This window comes from Leopardus geoffroyi, chromosome A1 (genome assembly GCF_018350155.1).
Source record: "Leopardus geoffroyi isolate Oge1 chromosome A1, O.geoffroyi_Oge1_pat1.0, whole genome shotgun sequence".
NCBI lineage: Eukaryota > Metazoa > Chordata > Mammalia > Carnivora > Felidae > Leopardus > Leopardus geoffroyi.
In genome coordinates this window covers 89,853,316-89,871,986 of record NC_059326.1, presented here as the reverse complement: position 1 = coordinate 89,871,986, position 18,671 = coordinate 89,853,316, and the positions used below count along the sequence as shown (strand labels likewise).

The 18,671-nt window shown below is 46.4% G+C and overlaps 1 protein-coding gene and 1 long non-coding RNA gene across 7 annotated transcripts in view; one reads left to right on the top strand and one right to left on the bottom strand.

Annotated features, from left to right (window-relative positions):
* Window positions 1–11,291, bottom strand: part of MAPK9 (mitogen-activated protein kinase 9) — a 59,654-nt gene extending 48,363 nt beyond the window's left edge. For 2 of the 3 annotated variants that reach the window (XM_045484533.1, XM_045484544.1), the window contains exon 1: window positions 11,056–11,291. The gene's annotated coding sequence lies outside the window, so the exon portion shown is untranslated. The remainder of the gene's footprint in view (window positions 1–11,055) is intronic. The other variant, XM_045484524.1, reaches the window with a different exon arrangement.
* Window positions 11,292–11,377: 86 nt separating this feature from the next.
* LOC123601390 lies at window positions 11,378–17,425 on the top strand. Of its 4 annotated transcripts, none has more exons than XR_006714089.1 (3): window positions 11,378–11,620; window positions 12,693–12,875; window positions 16,403–17,425. It is a non-coding gene; the product is annotated as an uncharacterized LOC123601390 (long non-coding RNA). The 4 variants fall into 4 exon arrangements; XR_006714090.1 differs by having other exon boundaries at window positions 11,378–11,627; XR_006714081.1 differs by having other exon boundaries at window positions 11,378–11,627; window positions 12,602–12,875.
* Window positions 17,426–18,671: the final 1,246 nt, after the last annotated feature.

The window sequence follows — 18,671 nt, the reverse complement described above, 5'->3', positions numbered from 1 at the left end:
CACACATGCACACGCACACACGAGTATATTAGCAAGTACAGACACACAGTGGGAAATGAGACTTTGACTCTTCCCATTACAACTTTCTGTTGTTTTTTATTTTTATTTTTTTTAGTCACACACACATTTCACATTAAAAAAAAAAATAAATGAAACCTTTGAAATGGAAAGCCAAGACCTAAAAGTCGGGAAGGTTTGGGGCAGACGAGACTGGAGGCAGAAGAGTAGGCCGGACTCTGAGCTCCACAGTTATAAACATCCCCCTAACAGCTCGTCAGGTGAGCAGTGCTGTCCCCCCTCTGCAGACAAGGAAGAGAGCTAGAAGACAGTGAGGAAGTTGCCCAAATTCCCAGCTGGGAAGTGGCGCAGCCTGGATCTGAATTTAGGTGTGTCTGACTACAATCTTCTTGTTCTTCCCAATACTCCATTCTAATTAACATCCCTAATTGCATTTAGAAACTGAAGTGATGTGTCCAAGGGCTGGTCAGGACCAGGCCAGGAGAAAACACAGGACTGGATGCTTCATCCTGCTGGCTTTACTCCACCAAGACAATTTTTCTTCTGATGATGAATCAGTCATCCACAGCCTCAAGAAAATCTTTTTTTTTTTTTTCAACGTTTATTTATTTTTTTGGGGACAGAGAGAGACAGAGCATGAATGGGGGAGGGGCAGAGAGAGAGGGAGACACAGAATCGGAAACAGGCTCCAGGCTCTGAGCCATCAGCCCAGAGCCTGACGCGGGGCTCGAACTCACGGACCGCGAGATCGTACCTGGCTGAAGTCGGACACTTAACCGACTGCGCCACCCAGGCGCCCCAAGAAAATCTTTAACTACGCTAATGGTACAGAATACCCAGGACATGCAATAGTTAAATTAATTGACTGCTCTGGTTAAAAGCAGAGTTTCACAATCCTTCTCTTAGCTTCAATACTTGTTGAAATTTTTAATCAAATTGTTCTTTTTCCTTGCTTTTTTTTTTTTTTTTTTTTTTTTTTGAGATAGAGATAGGGTGAATGAGCTTGTAAGCACAGGAGGGACAGAGGAGAAGAGGAAGAGAGAGGATCCTATGCAGGCTCCACACTCAGCGCAGAGCCTGACACAGGGCTTCATCTTATGACCCTGAGATCATGACCTGAGCTGAAATCAAGAGTCGGACGCTCAACAAACAGAGCAATCCAGGCGCCTCCCCCCTTCTTTAATTCTTAATAAAAATGGCAGAGCACAACTCAATCTTTCTTTGATAATGAAGAACCTTACAACATCTCAGAGCCATCCTTCTGGACATCAGTCCTTCAACTACACTGCTTACTATGATAAAGAATAGCCACTAGTTGTTTGGTAATCACATCATCCATGGGTGGATCCTCAGGAAGGATCTGTCGAGGATTCCAACTCATGGGCCCCTTGGAGGCACTGGGCCTGTCTGTTCCTCCTCCCCAGCCCTGACTCCCAGTGCTCTGGTTGGGGTGTTCTAAGTGTTCCCTTGATGGGGCAACCGCCCAAGTGTTCTCCCAGCCTCCATTCCTGCTAACTCCAAACCACTATTCACACGGCATTTCCCCAGGAAAACCTTTACATGAATGCTCACAGCAGTGACATTTTCTACAGTTCAAAACTGGAAATAATCCAGGTGTCCTTCAGTTAACAGTTAGGCAAAGTGCTGTACATCCATACCATGGAATACGGGGCAGTAGTAGAAATGAACCAACTACTGATACATGCAACAGCTTGGGTGGATCTTCAGGGCATTATCCTTAAGTAAAAAAGCCAATCTCAAAGGGTCCATACAGTATAATTCCATTCACACAACATTCTTTTTTTTTTTTTTTTTTCAGTTTATTTATTTTGAGAGAGAGAGAGAGAGCGTGCGTGAGTGGTTGTGTGCATGCATGCTTGAGAGGGGGAGGGGAAGAGAGATGGAGAGAGAGAATCCCAAGCAGGCTCCACACTGTCAGTGCAGAGCCTGACGCAGGACTTGAGCCCACAGACCGTGAGATCATGACCTGAGCCGAAACCAGGAGTCAGACGCTTATGCAACTAAGCCACCCAGGTGCCCATACACAACATTTTTGAAATGACAAAATTATAGAGCTGTGGAGATTAGTGGTTGCCAGGGGTTATGAATGGTGGGCAGTGGGGGCGGGGTGTGGTTATAAAGGGTAGCACGAGAGAGAACTTTGGGACGATGAAATAGTTCTGTACCTTGACTGTGGTAGTGGTGTTTGTACAAATCTCTCCATGTGATAAAAGGACACAGATTTGTACCCATACGCTGCACCAATGCCACTTCCCTGGCTTTGATACTGTACTGTGGGTATGTAAATGACAACCAATGGGGGAAACTGGGTGAAGGGTGCATGGGACCTCTCTGTACTATTTTTACAATTTCTTATGAATGGAGAATTATTTCCAAATAAGGAATTAAAAAAGAGATTTGTTGAACGTATGCAGTGATCATACTGCTCTTCTGTTTACACTCCTTGGATAGTGACCAACTGCCTTGAGAGTAAAACTCTGATCTTTAGCAGGCAGAGGGGTTCACAGGACCTCTGGCCCACTCTTGGGCAATACTGAATCACCTGAGACCAGCTGACACACCAGATACTGCCTCTTCCATGCCTCTTCCCGAGCTGTCCCATCTGCCTGAAATGACTTTCCTCCCCATTTTGTTCTCCTGGCCAACCTTCATCTTCCTTCAAAATCTAGTGCATGCACCTGCTTCTCTTGAAAGTTTTCCTCTACAGGAAACTTCAAGCTGTGCTGGGCATGCCCCCGTTTTTGGCACCACAACCTATATTCATTTTATTGCAAGTCTACCTCTACTTCTACTCTGTGAGGTCCCTGAGGGCAGAAAATGCGTCTGATTCATTTCCTAATCCTCTACTAATTACACAGTGGGTGCCCAGTAAATATTTGTTATAGGCAAAACTACGCAGAAGAATAAATGTAGGGCAGTGTGGTACAGTGGTTAGCATGAGGACTCTCAAGTGGGAGGGCAGGCTCCTGGGCAGACTCCATCAAAAATTGTTAGAATAAACAAATTCATAATGGTTCAGGATACAAACTTAATGCACAAAAATATTTTGTGTTTCTATATGCTGATGAACTGTCAGAGAAATTAAATGATGTTCTCACAATTGTATCAAAAAGAATAAACTACTCAGGAATAAATTTAAACATGGAGGTAAAAGACCTTTACATTGAAAACCAAAAGACGTTAATGAAAAAAGTTAAAGACACAAATAAATGGAAAGATATTCTGTGTTCATGGATTGGAAAAATCAATATTGTTAAAATGTCCACACTACCTAAGGCAATTTAAAGATTCAATGCAATCCCTATCAAAATTCCAGTGGCATTTTTCACCGAAATAGAACAAATAATTCTAAAACTTGTGTGCAACTACAGAAGACTCTGAATGGCCAAAGCAATTTTAAGAAAGAAGAACACAGCTGGAGGCATCATGCTTCCTGATCTCAAAGGTATAGTAATTAAATATTACAAAGCTATAGTAATTAAGACACTACGGTATTGGCATAAAAACAGACATACAGAGGCACCTGGGTGGCTCAGTCAGCTGGGTGACCAACTTCGGCTCAGGTCACGATCTCACAGTTTGTAAGTTTGAGCCCCGCGTCGGGCTCTGTGCTGACAGCTTGGAGCCTGGAGCCTGCTTCAGATTCTGTGTCTCCCTCTCTCTCTGCCCCTCCCCTGTGCTTGCGTTCTGTCTCTGTCTCTCTCAAAAATAAATAAACATTAAAAAAAATTTTTTTAAAAGAATATTAAAAAAAACAGACATATAGATCAATGGAACAGAACAGAGGGCCCAGAATAAACCCACATATATATGGTTGATTAATTTGTGACAAAGGAGCCAATAATATACAATGGGGAAAGGACAGTCTCTTCCATAAATGGTGTGGGAAAGCTGGACAGCCAAATGCAAAAGAATAAAACTCAACCACTCTTACACTATACACAAAAACTAAGTTAAAACGGGTTAAAGACTTGAACATAAGACTTGAAACCACAAAACTCCTAGAAGGAAGCATTGGCGGTAAGTTTCTTGACATAGGTCTTGACGAGGATTTTTGTAATCTGGCACCAAAAGTAAAAGCAACAAAAACAAAAATACAAAAAGCAACAAAAACAAAAAAACAAGAGGGGCTACATCAAACTAGAAAGCTTCTGCACGGCAAAGGAAACCATTAACAAAATAAAAGGCAAACTATGGAATTGGAAAAAAATATTTGCAAATCAGGTATCTGATAAGGGACTAATATCCAAAATATGTAAGAAACTCATACAGCTTAATGGCAAAACAAACAATCTGATATTAAAAAATGGGCAGAAGATCTGAATAGACAGTTTTCCAGAGAAGACATACAGATGGCCAGTAGGTACATAAGAAGATGTTCAGTATCATTAATCATTAGGGAAACACAAATCAAAGCCACGAGATTATCACCTCATGCCTGTTACAATGGCTAAAATCAAAAAGGCAAGAGATAGCAAGTGTTGGTGAGGATGTGGAGAAAGGGGCACTTGGGCACTGTCAGTGGGAATGCAAACTGATGCAGCTACTAAGGAAAACAGTATGGAGGTTCCTCAGAAAGTTAAAAATAGAACTACCATATGGTCCAGTAATTCCACTTCTGGATATTTATCCAAAGCAAACAAAAACTAACTTGAAAAGATAGTTGCGCCTGCATGCTCACTGCAGGATTAGTTACAGTAGCTAAGACGTGGAAACAACCTAAGTGTCCATCAATGGGTGAGTGGATAAAGAAGAGGTGGTCTACATACACAATGGAATATTAATCAGCCTAAAAGAGAAGGAAATCTTACCATCTGTGACAATATGGACAGACCTCAAGGGTGTTATGCTAAGTGAAGTAAGTCCGATAGAGAAAGACAAACATCGTGTGATCTCTCTTATATGTGGGATATAAAAAACAAAACAAAATGAAACTGCCAACCTTATAAATCCAGAGAACAGATTAGTGGTTGCCAAAGGTGGGGTTAGGTGTAGGAAAGAAATGGATGAAGGAAGCGAAAAGGAAAAAGAAAAAAATGTGTATTATTCTCTTCTAAATTACAGTATACAGACTTAAGATTCAGAGTGTATATTTTTACAAGAATTGTCAAAATAGCTGTCTAGATTAGGATTTCTGTATTTTCTTTTTAGATATTTAATTGTGACACATAATAGCATAGTAAAAGATATCTGTTTTAAAAAAAACACCGATTAGGACTCTGGGGACAGAGGGCAAAGAGCCTACCACTTATCTGGATGATCTCAGACCAGCGATTACACACATCTGTAAAACAGGGATAAGCATAGAATCACCCTCAGGGGACAGTGAGCACAGTGCCCAGCACAGGGCAAGGTCTCAATGTCAGGTGACATTAGGACAGGTATTACCACACCCATTCTGTTTCCTGCTACCCCAAATAAACGTTTGCATTCTGAAAATGTGAACTAAAATCTGGGAAATGCAAAAGTTGATGACATGGCCAATGGTGGATGAACATCTCGGTCAAACTGCACAGAATTTACTTTTCATTCTAGGCTGTGACCGGCAGATGATGTTTCAGGACATTTTTTGAAGACATCTGCTTCATAGGATGTGTGTGCTATGTTTCTGAGAGCATAGTTAAGAGTTGATGAAACAGAATCAGAGCTTGTGGATTTATTACGTGGGCTGCACGTTCAGGCCTAGATATGCTAAAATCAAACTAGTGACAGCATTGGTTAAGATATACAAATACTTAAATAGTCTAACAAATTAAATCACAGTTCTGTACAACTATACATATACACACACACTGACATAATTTTTAAAGGAAGTTATTTTAAAAGCCAGTCATTCTTTCTCAATTATTCTTTCTCTTAGCATCGCTGTGGGGGAGGGGAGATAAAAATGTTTTTTAAACAAATCCCCAAGTTTCTCCTATCCTGGCCTATGGAAAGACAAACTTTTGGCATACCACTAAAATGTGTTCACACTGTCCATTCTCCTAATAGCCAAAAAATTCACTTATAAAAATACTTCAAATTCTAATTTCAGAATAGGCAAGAACCTATTTAACATAAAGGGAATTAATATTAATGCCTCATTTTTAAGAAAGAAATAACAACTATCCTGTTTGTAACTACATATCCTTAGAATCTAGTTTTACTATTTCTGAAAAGTTTCAGAGTATATAGTCCTTGCTGTCTTTTACTTTAATGTAAAGTTAGCTGGGAGCAGGGAGGGAGAGCACAGAGAGCACACTATTTTATGAGACCAAAAAACAAACAAACAAACAAAAAAAAAACAAACAAAAAAGCCCAAATGAATTAAATAAAATCAAATTTGTTGCATTTCACCTTCAAATGTTGAGCAAACTTCCTTAGTTACGGGAAAGTCCTATGTTAAAACAGTGACTACTCTTGCTCATTATTTTTATATCTATTAATTTGTACACCAACGTTTTCCAAAGAGGATTTGAGGTGTCAATTAAAAATATTTTAACTGGCAATTCAAAGGCCAATATAAGGGGCACCTGGGTCGCTCAGGCTGTTAAGCGTGGACTTCAGCTCAGGTCGATCTCACGGTTCATGGTTTTGAGCCCCAAATCCAGCCTAGCACTGATAGGGCGAAGCCTTCTTCAGGTCTTCTGTCTCCCTCTCTCTGTCCCTCCCCTGCTCGCCTGCTCTCGCTCGCTCTCCAAAATAAATAAACATTAAAAAAATAATAAAACACAAATGCCTAAAAAAAATGAGCTCTTGTTGTGCAAAAGATATATAAACTTGCCTCCCAAATAATAGAACCCCTAATGAATCAATGGGTCTAGACACTGAGCCTCAATAGCTGCTAACATCGCAGCATGAGCCAGCCAGCTTTAACTGCTTCTAGATGGAAGATGGGGGTGTCTGGGTGGCTGAGTCAGTTGAGCATCCGACTTCGGCTCAGGTCATGATCACGTGGTTCGTGAATTCGAGCCCTGAGTTGGGCTCTGTGCTGACAGCTAGGAGCCTGGAGCCTGCTTTGGATTCTGTGTCTCCCTCTCTCTCTGCCCCTTCTTCTCTCACTCTCTCTTTCTCAAAAATGAATAGTAAACAGTAAAAATAATTTTTTTTTAATGAGATGGAAGACAGCACCCCACCTAGGGCATTCTGATTCTAGGGCATTAAGCCTCATCTTAATCCCACTGTGAATTTTCAGGAGATACAGAGAAACACATTAAATTACACTGCAGAGATGCAGCCAGTAAAATCCCAACTATGGAAATGGTATAGAACAACCAACTGCTTCAACAAATAAACTACAAGGAAGACAAAAGAAGAGAAATAAAGGGGGAATCTACAGATTAAAAGAAACTTAAAAGATGTATCAACCAATCATAACGTATGGAACTTATCTAGATCCTGATTCCTATAAACAAACTGTTAAAGAACTATAAAACTTATGGGATGTCTGGAAATTTGAATATTGACTGGTTATTTGATTATACTGAGGAATTATTGCATTTCCAAGTTTAAAAGAGTCCTTATCTTTTAGATACATATATTGAAATATTCATGGATTGAATGACATGACATTTAGGGTTTGATTGAAAATAACATGGGTGGGGGGTGTGAGGGTGTAAGTAGATGAGGTTGGGGCGAAACAAGATGGGCCAGGAGCTGATAACTGTGGAAGCTGGATACTATTGTTTAATTTTGCATATGTTTGAAAGTTTTCATAATAAACAGTAAAAATAAAGACTGACCTTGAAACTAGCTCACACAATCACTAAAGGTCAAGTATGAATTTAATCATTCTTAAAGAAAATTATGTTAAAAAGTCACCTTCTTTTTTTATACATTAAAAAAAATTTTTTTTAATGTTTACTTATTTTTGAGAGAGAGTCAGGGCGCGAGTGGGGGAGGCGCAGAGAGGAGACAGAGAATCCGAAGCAGGTTCCAGGCTCTGAGCTGTCAGCACAGAGCCTGATGCAGGGCTTGAACTCATGAACCATGAGATCATGACCTGAGCCAAAGAGGGATGCTTAACTGACTGAGTCACCCAGGCACCCCAAAAATGTCACCTTAACTAGTAGTGAAGTATAGCTACATATGTATATAACAAATATCTGTCCTGATGCCAAATGTGGTTTCTGTTTTACTTTATGCATCACAAAAACGACTGCTTTACTATTAATTGCTTCATCTGGCCTTTGTCTTTATCCAGAAAATTAAGAACCCTTTATTTAAAAAAATTTTTTTTAGTGTTTTTATTTTTGAGAAAAAGAGAGAGAGAGAGAGGGACAAAGCATGAGTGGGGAGGAGCAGAGAGAGAGAGAGAGAGAGAGAGAGACAGAGCATGAGTGGGGAGGGGCAGAGCGAGAGAGGGAAACACAGAACCTGAAGCAGGCTCCAGGCTCGGAGCTTGAACCCACAGACCGTGAGGTCATGACCTGAGCCGAAGTTGGACGCTCAACTAACTGACTGAGCCACCCAGGCACCCCAAGAACTCTTTATTTTTTATTTTTATTTTTTTTCAACGTTTATTTATTTTTTTGGGACAGAGAGAGACAGAGCATGAACGGGGGAGGGGCAGAGAGAGAGGGAGACACAGAATCGGAAACAGGCTCCAGGCTCTGAGCCATCAGCCCAGAGCCCGACGCGGGGCTCGAACTCACGGACCGCGAGATCGTGACCTGGCTGAAGTCGGACACTTAACCGACTGCGCCACCCAGGCGCCCCAGAACTCTTTATTTTAAATCGACAAATTGAATATGCCCTCTAACACTTATTTGAAACACATTTTCATCTGTCCTGGCATCCCCAAAATTAAATCCTTAGGAAAATCAAAGCTCTCCAGAGAAGACTATGCCACAATAGGATTCTTTTTAACCCCACAGGATCCTTTTGAAAGAAAAAAAAAGGGTTAAGTGAAGGAAAACTTCTAGATTGGATGTTTTGCTTTCAGAACAAATTAAAAGCCAAAAGAATCATCAGAGTTGAGGAACCCAGGAAAGGACGCTTAGCTGGGGGAGACCTGGGTTCAAATTTCACTTTCCAGCTACCTGCCTTGAAGCTGACTGCTGGAACTCTGTGAGCCTCCATGTACTCCTCTGGAGAAACGGGTGTCACAGCTGCCACTTACAGGACTCCAGTGAAAATTAAGTGGAAGTACATGGACAAACAGGGCCTAGCTTCGCTGGCCTGGGGCTACGTTTCCAGCTCACTGCAGCTGTTGCCTCCTACGTAACCTGCCCTGGAGATCGACAATCCTGCAACCGAACTAAATGAATTTTACATGGTTCAGAGCATTAATTATTACAGCTAATAATTAATTGCCAGCGTTTAAAAATCAGGAGAGCAGAAATGCAATGTAGAGTTCTGACCTCTTTTTTAAAATTGCTGGGTGAGGTTTGGTTTTCCAGGGTCCCCACCACTCCATGCTCTTTTACACCTGGCCCTGCAGGCTGATTCCTGACCCCACACTGGGCTGATGTCCTTCCTTCACCCTGCCCTTTCCCTTTCGGTGCCTCTCCCTGCCTGGCAAATTTCTCACAATCCTTCATGGCCCAACTCCAGCGCCACCTGTCACCTCCACCTTTCCATGCCATGGCACAGCACCTCCACTACAACAAGCATCATCACACTGTCCTGGCACTAACCTGTCTGCATGTCTGCCTCCTCTACTGGGACTCTCAGGAGGAAGGGACCCTGTTGCTATTGCCTTTGTGTCCCCAAGGCCGAGCAGAAAGCCTGACCTAGATAATGTAGAATTCAGCAAATGCCTCCTGGATGTGTAGAAGGAAATGAGAGCTAAAATATTACAAAAATGTCAAAATTTATATTACAGCTTGTTCTGACACTTACCAAATAAAGGGGTCAAGGACTTTTAAATGAGAACAAGCTTCCATCTGCTTACAGGTTTCACAAGTTAGTTAGAAGTCATTCAATAAACTGACAAAACAGAAGCAACAGCAGATAGGGTCATTCATTCATTCATCGAACTGATATCACTGAGTACTTACTGTGTGCTTTCTAAGTACTGGGGACCAAGCAGTGGACAAATCCGACAACTACCTGTTTTCATAAAGCTACTTCCTTGTAGAGGAAACAAAGTAAACAAATAAATAGAATCGTTTCAAACCAGAGTGAACACTAAGAAGAAAATTAAATTAATGAGATAGAATGACTAAGGGGAGAAAAAGAGTAGTCAAGGAAGGCCTTGTAGAAAAAGACACATCTGACCAGAGGAAAGACCAGAAGGAGCCAGCTGTGCAAAGCCGCTGGACACAGCTCCAAGCATTGGAAACGAAAGTGCAAAGGTCCTGAGGCAAACGGGGCTGCGCGGTGAGAAGATGGGTGGGACAGGAGAGCAGAGCTCTGGGTGGTGGGAGTGGTAGGGGAGGTGGGCAGGGCCGCTCTGGCACTGCTAGGCACTGAATGTGCAATGACTAGGCACTGGAGAAGCATGGGGATGGGGGTCTCTGCGTGGATGGGGAGGGGGTTCGTGCCCTACTCATATCAGCATGGGCAGTATCCCACCCAATTTTCCACCTATCAACCTGGGCTCGTGCCCAGGCACTTTCACACACATTCACATAGCCTGACAACAATCCTGTCCAAAAGGGTAGACATTTCCCCACTTTCCCTGGGGGAAAACAGAGGGTCAGTGCCTTGGCCAAGGTCGCGGAAACCAGACTCCGGGATCCTTAACATCCCGACGCGGGTATGCAACTGCGTGCCCCCCAATCTGGAGGGGTGGCGTCCACAGATCCCCCACGACACGTCTGCCAGGGCCAGGCCAGGGAGCGGGGCCCGCAAGCCCCTGGCGGCTGACAGCCGGGCGGGAGGAGGCGACTGCGGCAGCCCGGAGGGCAGGGGCGGCGGCCGGGGCCGTCTGCGCCCCACAGAGTCCGGCCCACTCCGTAGCCCCCAGCCCGGCGACCCCGCGCCCCCTGGCCCTGCAGACCGCGGCCGCGCGGCCCTCCTGCCGCCCCTCCCCGGCGGGGCCCCGCTCGAGCAGCCCCCGCCAGGCCTCGCCCGCCCGCCCGCCCTGCTCACCTCGCCTCCCAGCCGCCGCGCCAGGGGGAGAGGGCGGGCGGGCGGGCGGACTGGCGGCGCTGCGCACTGGCGGCTCGCGGCTCCGTTGCCCCGGGCTCGGCCGGCCGCCCCGCCCCGCTCCGCTCCGCCCCGCCGCCGCCGCCGCCGCTGCAGTGGGTGTGAGGGGCGCCGGGGCGCTTCGACCCTTCCGGTCCGGCTCCCTTCTCCTCCTCCGCCGCCGCCACCGCCGCCGCGGCGCTCAGCCTGAACGACCTTCACGCCGACCAATCAGCGTCCGGAGAGCCGGGCAGGCGCGGCCAATCGCGCCGGGGGGCGGGTCGTGACGGGCGGGGCGGGCGGAGCCGGGATAACCGTGCGGGGTTCGATGGGGCTCGGTGTCCCTCAGCCGCCCAGCTCCTCCGGCTTGTGCGGAGCACGCCCGGGGCTGGGGACGCAGGTCCGGCTCAGTACGCGCGCTGATCCTCCATCCCCCCACGGGGACCTCGAAGCAGAGGCCCGACGCGGAGCCAGGAAGCGGTGGAGAGGGCCGACCGGCGGCAGGAGAGCCGGGCCCTCTGGGCTGCAGGTGCAAGGTGGCAGCGGCGAGGCGGCCTGTAGGGGAACGGGCCGGCCTGTCTGGGGGAGAGTCCCGGGCGAGGACGAGGGGAGACCGGGGTGTCGGCGTCCGGCGTCCAGGAACCCGGCACGGTGTGGCCCGTGGAAGGACGAGGAGACCGACGCGGCGGGGGAGCGGGAAGGAGAGGCAGGGGTCTTGGACTCTGCGGCTTGCTAACGGCTAGAAATCGGGTGGTGGGGAGGGCGGAGTGCGAGGAGATGGCCACGTGCAGACTAGTGCCCCCGGCGGGTCCGTGACAGAAGGGAGGAGGGGAAAGGCTGCCGTATTCGGGCCAGGGGTCAAACCTCTGGCTCAGAGAAAGGCAAGGTCGTAAATGGGGAGAAGGGAATGCAGTGCTGAGGGTCCCCTAGGTCCTGGGGTCCCTTGACACCGACCTTCTTTTGAGCCAACTCCTGCAGCCCTCTGGCCCCTCGGTCGGGTTCCAGCAGGCCTGGGGTCATATGAAACGATGGGAGAGACCAGGATATTTCGTGTTGCCAGATTTGCGTTTGAATAAGCAAAGCTGGAAGGGAGGGAGGGAGTCTGGACATACTGAAAAAAGATCAGAGGTCCGTGGATAGGGTGGGGGGAGGTGCACACTTTGAGGACAGGGAGAGGGGGGACTGTGGAGGAGGAGCAGCTTTCGCAGGATGCAGGAGCCCAGCATGCCAGAGCCCAGCGGGTGATCAGGGCAGGGGCCAAATTGGGAGGAAGGAGCAGGATCCTAACGAGGGGGAGGTCAAGGGGCTGGGAGGCATGGAGGGTGGCGGCAGAATTTGGGGAGGATGGAAAGCCAGTGATGCAGGGCCGGCTGAGGGCACCAGGGCCTCAGAGGAGGAGGGTAGAGGAAGGGATCCAGGCATCGTGTCCTTCGTTAGGCCACCCCCTACCTTGGCCACCAGAGGGAGTTTTCTAAAATTGAGTATGGCCCATCCTTGCTTGAAATTGTAGCTCCTGAATGTGATCTGCGTTGAGGAGGGCCCCCTGGTGGGTTCCTGCCCACACTGGTCCTCACATCAGCCTCATCTGCCACCTGCTCCAGGTGCACAGGAGAAAACAGGGAGCCAAAAATTGCCATCATCAAGGATTATGGGAGGCTAGTAAAGCCTGGCTGTCAGAGCTGTGGCTTCACTAAGGAGCACTAGTGGGTGCTTCCCCTTGGATTAGGAAGGGGCACCCATTCCTGCACTCGCCAGTCAAGTTTACAACAGTCATCCCATGAAAAGTGAGTACCAAAAATCACTGCGCACACATACACACCTATACATATTTCGTGCTGAGTTTTCTAAAAGGATTCTGCCTTTTCTGGTTTATGAAATAACAGCGAACACTTACAGACACAAAGCTGAGGTGACAAGGTAGGGAAGGGTCTAGTCCATGCTTTGAAGAGTGCACAGAATTTTGGTGGAGACCAAGGGAGATGAGAAGCGGGGGCATGTGGGGGGTGGGGGGGGGTATACACATGAGCCTGACTGACAGCTGACCTAGCCTGCTAGCTGGAGAGGAATAGTTGAGGAAGACCTCTGGATAAGAGGAAGCCTGAGCCGAGGCTATAAGGCTAGCAAGAATGTGTTAGGCCAATGGTTTAGGCAGAAAGGGCACTGGGACCCAAAGATTCAGAAGTCAGGACCTGCATGCTATGTTCAGGAAATCAAGGGTCACCTGGTCTTGTTGGCGATGGGGAAATATGGCCTTGAGGTGGATGGGTACTGCTGACCACAGTCCCATGGACTTACTTCAAGTCACTGATACGCTTGTTTAGCCCATTGTGGCTTTTTTTTTTTTATTATTAGTTGACAACATTTGAAAATTGGGAGCTTTCACTTGAAAAATCTCAACTGGCAGTTTCTCTTGAATAGTTAGCAGCTCTGACAACATGGGGTCTGCATTCCCAGAAGGTAGTGGTCAGCTGGAGCTGAGTGGCAGCTGCCCCTTTAGGGGAGGCCCTTACATCACCACATCCCCTACCACTCCCTATCACCCCACTCTGGCCATGACTTCACCATCCCTTACCTGCTGGCCCTTGAGGCATTGCAGGGTAGGGGCTCCATCTCTGGAGGTCAAGGGCAGCTGCTGAGGGGTGTTAAGAAAGGAAGTGAATGATGCGATTAGGTATTTATTTTGGAAGGATCACTAGAGCACATGAAGTTTCTAGGATGAGGGGCTTATATTCACAAGACCAGTTAGGGAGCTGTTGCAAAGGCCTGTGTAGGAGAAGGTGAGGCCTGGCCTGGGGCCAGGTGTAAGGAAAGAACTGATTTTAAAACTGCTTCAAGACTTGAGGGAAATGAAAATTAAAGTCACAGTGAGCTAGCACTACACACCCGTTGTGATAAAAAAGACGGACAATATCAAGTGGTGATGACTGATGTGGAGCAGTCAGAACCCTCATCCACCGCTGGTGGAAAAACAAAATGGCTTGTCCACTTTGGAAGACAGTTTGGCAATTTCTGGTAACATTAAACATACACCTGTTGTATCACCCAGCAATCCTATTCCTGGATATGGAACTGAGAAAAATAAAGACACGTCCACACAAAGAGCTGTACGTAAATGTTTATGGCAACTTTATTCAAAACCATCAAAAACTAGAAACAGCCTATGTCTGTAGATAATCCAGCAGATGGGTAAATAAACTGAGGTACATCCATACAGTGGGATATTACCTGGCACCAAAAAGGACTGACTGACAAATGCACAACATAGATAAATACAAAAACATCATGCTTGGCCTTTGGGTGGCTCAGTCAGTTAAGTGTCTGACTTCCACTCAGGTCACGACCTCACGGTTCGTGAGTTCGAGCCCTGCATCAGGCTCTCTGCTTTCACCACAGAGCCCACTTCGGATCCTCTGACCCCCTCTCTCTCTGTCCCTCCTCTGCTTTTGCTCTCTCTCAAAAATAAATAGACATTAAAAAAAAAAATCATGCTAAGTGAAAGAAGCCAAACAAGGCTACATTCTCTATGATTCTGTTTACAGGACATTCTGGAAAAAGCAAAATCAGATCAGTGGTTGCCAAAGTCAAGTGGAGGAAGTGGGGGATGATAACCAGGGGCCAGGAGGGAATATTTTGAGATGATGGGTATATTCTATTTTAATTATGGCAGTGGTCATATCACTATATGTTTATCAAATTTCAGAACTGAGCACCTAAAAGAAGGTGACTTTTCATGTATGTAATTTATACTAAAAAACTTGATGTAAGGAAAAGATGTCCATTTAAAAGACAGAATTGTCCTGGGGCGCCTGGGTGGCTCAGTTGGTTAAGCATCTGACTTCGGCTCAGGTCATGATCTCACAGTTCATGAGTTCGAGCCCCGCATTGGGCTTCGTGCTGACAGCTCAGAGCCTGGAGCCTGCTTTGGATTCTGTGTCTCCCTTTCCCTCTGTGCCTCCCCTTCTCATGCTCTCTTGCTCTCTCGCTCTCTCTCTCTCTCTCTCTCTCAAAAATAAATAAACATTAAAAAAAAAAGGGGCAGAATTGTCCATCCTAGAGGTAGGATGTAGGGGTGAGTCAGGAGGAAGAGTCAGGGAGGTTCCTGACTTGATTTTTGGGGTGGGGACCTCTGGCCTTGGCCTGCTCACCCACCTGTGGAGAGGAAGGACTTATTGAATGTGCATCCCAGCTGCCCACCTGCTTTCTATCACCTCCCCCTTTCCTGTCACCTTTAGCCTTGCAGCTCTGGCTATGTGCCCTCTGAGATGAAGGCCACTGGCCATTCCTTTTTCCTGAGACCTCACTGCTCCCTGCTCCTCCCTTCCCTGCTTTGCACTTGGTTCCTTGATGGCACAGCTGATACCACCCATCTGGCAGACACTATCCACTTCCCTGCCCCACAGGGGAGAAGAGAACACAGGAGGGACGGAAGAAGAGATCAAGCTCCACTCCCTGGCCTGACGCTGGCCCAGGGGTCACAGTGCTGACAGGTTTCCTTGGCTCTAATCTCATCATCCACTCTTGACTTGCCTTGACTGGGTTCCGACTGGGCTTTCCACTCTGTTGTGCTCTTGTGGGCAGGAGGTTGCTTCTCTGAGGCTCAGTTCCATGGGGAGTGGGCATGGGTGGTGACCCCCACCTGATGGAGCTGCTGTGAGGTCTCCGGGAGAGAAGTACCAAGCTCGGGGAATAGACTGCACACAGGGACAATGAGTGTCTTCATGCTGGCCTCCTCTGCTCCCCCCTCCCCCGACCTTGACTGCTCTCCTCCTACTTCCCCATTCCCTCCCCACCTCCTCCCCATCCCTGACCAGGACCCGATGTGCCAGGGGATGCAAGCCAAGACTGTTCAGGTTGTGTGTTCGAGAAAGCCAAGCCACACTGAACCCAATGGGGACAACTATTGGGAGGTTCCTGCATTGTTGCACCTGGGAGATCAATGGGTGGAGCTGGCCCTGGGACCACAGCCTAGGAACCTGGCCAGAGCCTTGGGAGCTATGGGCAAACGCTTCATCACATTCCTTTCTCCTCTGGGTCAGCTTCCTCCTCCCCATGTCAGCTGCTACTCTTTCACCACCCAAGGAGGGGCAGGCCCTCTGTGCCACATTAAGTTTGAAAATCCCCAGAAGAGGAGTCTGATGGGCTCCTCAGGCAGGGCTTGCATCTGTGGGCTGGGCGGTCAGACTCATGTGAAGACATGGCAGGAGAAAGGGCAGAAACAGCTGGGAAAGGCAGAAGCCAGGGGATAAGAAAGGGGGCGTGGGTGCCATATAACTGAATGCTGAATAGACTAGATCTCGTCCCCTTTTACCAGGCATCTCCCAGAGCACCAGCAAGGGACTGGAAAACTCTTCTCAGAAGTCTGACCAGCCCTAAAACATAAAAAAAACCCTCCAGATTGCCCAGCAGTCGATCTTGGCATCAACAAGCCCCACCATGTACTCAAGAAATTTCCCACCACCTTGAATCTGCCTGGACAGCCCAAGGTCATGTGGCAAAGTCAAAACAGAAACCAACGAAGATAACCAAACAAAACTATCTTGAAAGAAACAGAGACTATGTGAAAAAGGAAATTCTGAAAGGAATAATATATTGCCGGCTTCAGACAGAATGAAAAAGTATCACATCCTTGAAGTCATCAAAAACATATTTAGCACGCCTATATGTCCTTACTCTCTCAGCTGAGATGGCCTAGAAGCAATGACACCGCAGCAGCCAAAGCACACCCAGAACCCAGGAACTGTTTTCTAATGCCATTCTCCAACAGAAGAAACCAGGGGTCCTAAATCAACAGTTGCTGATTCTCAGGCTGGGGCAGGAGATGTACAAGAGCATCTTGTGGTACAAGAAAGTAAGGAAGGGGCACCTGGGTGGCTCAGTCGGTTGAGCATCCGACATCGGCTCAGGTCATGATCTCACAGTTTGTGGGTTCGAGCCCCGCATCAGACTCTGTGCTGACAGCTTGCTCAGAGCCTGCAGCCGGCTTCAGATTCTGTGTCTCCTTCTCTCTCTCTGCCCCTCCCCGCTCATGCTCTGTCTCCTTCTGTCTCTCAAAAATAAATAAATGTTAAAAATTAAAAAAAAAAAAGAAAGGAAGTGCTTACGAAGTACACACACACACACACACACACACACACACACAAACACACACACAGACACATGGAAGGGTATGTCAAAGGGACACAAGAACCAACAGAAAGAGCTCCCAATGGCCACAGCTGGGACAATCTGAGCAATAAACGAAATAACAGTATTGTATTATAACCCAGCATAAAATACATGTCCATGAGCCTATACTAATGGATATAAATGATTTAATAAATGAAAAAATAAATGGGGGAGAACAAACCTGTACTGAACCCCAAATAATTTATGTAAATAATCCCCTCTCAAGGAAGTGATGCATAACTTCTATCTATCATCTATCTATCTATCTATCTATCTATCTATCTATTATCTATCTATCTTTATCAAGACAGCACAAGTGAGGAAGGGGCAGAGGGAGAGAGAGAATCCCAAGCAAGCTCCACACTGTCAGTGCAGAGCCTGACGCAGGGCTCAAACTTATGGACCGTGAGATCGTGACCCCAGCTGAAATCAAGTGTCAGATGGTTAACTGACTGAGCCACCCGGGCGCCACATCGCCCCACTGTTTTAAGTGTGGGGCGGGTATAATGACTTCCTTCCAAAGAGTTCAGTATGGAAAGGGAGAAAAATTAGAGTACGTGACAAGCGCTACCTGAGGTAGGTGACCAAACTGACATAACAGTGACAAGACATGTTGATAGCACGTGCCCCCTCTGCATTATGAAGTAATGAGAATGGCACTTTACTCCTGGGGCTTCCTTCCTGAAACACATTACCCCAGTCTAACCATGCAAAAAGCATCAGACAAGCCCAATTGAGGAATATTCTCGAAAATACCCAACGACTGGTATTTGACAAAAATGTCAAGATCATACAAAAAAAAGGAAAATCTGAGAAACAGTCACAGCCAAGAGAAGCCTAAGGAGACGTGTCATGTGATGTCAGGAAAAGGGCAGCAGAAAAAGAACATTAGATAAAAACTAAGAAATATGAATAAAGTATGGGCTGTAGTTAATTTTAAAAATACGTATTAAAAGTATATATGTCCAAAGCAAAAAATAAATAAATAAAAGAACTTTTGGAAATTAAATTGTATTGGCAGAAATGAAAACTCTTAGTAGTAAACAGGTTGGGAGAATAAATTAAATCTCCTATTTAGTAAGAGCAAAAAAGATAAGATGCCCAATAAAAAACATAAGAAAGGAGAGGCTAGTCTAGTAGCTCCAACCTCTGAAATAAGAGAGGCCAGACACACAGAAAGAAATCCACCAAAAAGTAATTCAAGGAAAGTTCCCAGAATGGAGGGGCAGGAGGTACAAGCCTGAAGTCAACACTAAGTAAGAAAATACCCAAGACCCCTTGCTGTGATATTTCAGAACACAGGGGGAGACAAAGAAGGAAATAAAAAGGTCCCCTGTATCAGAGTGACTTTGAAGTTCTTAAACTGTGAACAAGATAACAGAGCATCACATTTACAATTCTGAAGAAAACATTTT